The sequence below is a fragment of the Lathyrus oleraceus genome, chromosome 7 (genome assembly GCF_024323335.1).
Source record: "Lathyrus oleraceus cultivar Zhongwan6 chromosome 7, CAAS_Psat_ZW6_1.0, whole genome shotgun sequence".
In the NCBI taxonomy this organism is placed as follows: Eukaryota; Viridiplantae; Streptophyta; class Magnoliopsida; order Fabales; family Fabaceae; genus Lathyrus; species Lathyrus oleraceus.
This window is the reverse complement of record NC_066585.1, coordinates 474459035-474460192: the sequence shown is the minus strand read 5'-3', so window position 1 is coordinate 474460192 and position 1158 is coordinate 474459035.

Here is a 1158-nt window from a genome sequence, read left to right as displayed (position 1 = left end):
TTTTTCAATGGCAATTTCCCAATCTGCTTTTCTTGGAACCTGTTGTTAAAATTGTTGTTGGAATTGGTGAAACTGCTGCTGGTAAGGTTGTTGTTGTTATGGTCGATACTGTTGTTGTGGTTGGCTTTGATATTGGGTGGGAGCTTGCTTCTGAGTATTTCCTTGCTGGTCCTTCCAGGAAAAATTTGGATGATTTTTTCATCCAGGATTATACGTGTTGGAGTAAAGATTATTCTGCTTCAGAAAATTAATCTCTTCTACCTGTTGTGCAGTTGCCACACAATGCATGGCAAAGTGAGGTCCTCCAAATATTTCACAACTAACAGCTTGAATAGGTTGGACCGGTTGCACTTGTGCCACCGTTTGAGTGTCAAGAGTCATTTTCTTGAGTCTTCTCTCTACTTCAGCTGTTATTTGATCTTCCATCTTCACAACTTGATTTGCTAGTTTGAGATCAATGATACTGTAAGACCCCAATGTTGTCCCTAAGATCCCTCATGGCATCATATCATAACATTGCATTGCCTCAAGGATCATTGGACACCTTGATTCCTTCCCTGTGGGTGGGATCTTTCTTGAGAGTGTTTCTTGATCACCAAAGCATTGTTTGCATTTGTATATCATTGATTTTCTTTTAATCATTAATAAAAAATGTACAAAAATATGTCATTAACCTTTGTTACTTGCAGCTTAAGCAGTCAACAGTTAAGGCAATTCAAATAAATCTTTTGAGCAAGAGATGAAGTTTCCATTGAGATATGGATCATGTGATCATTATTTGGAGCTCATGTGAGCTATAGGTTCATTTTGGAGCAAATCCCCAAGTGGTTGAGGCCCCAATTTCATCAGAACATTTTCAGGTCATCTGAAGACCCAGAAAGTCAACTGCAAAGTCAACTGTGGATTTGGAAGTGGGAAGTGATTAGAAATACTTCATTCATGTTCAAACAAGTCTCATTTGACATTTCAAACACTCACATTGAAGAAATTGAGGTCAAGTCAAAAGTTTCCAAAAAATGGAAAGTGACCTATAATTTCAACTTTCCAAAAATGGAAGGGTTTTGGACCAACTTCAACTCAATTTTACATCATCAAAAAGGCTTCAAATGAAATTTTGTTGAACATGAAAGTTGTAGATCTTTCTCTCCCATTTCCAAA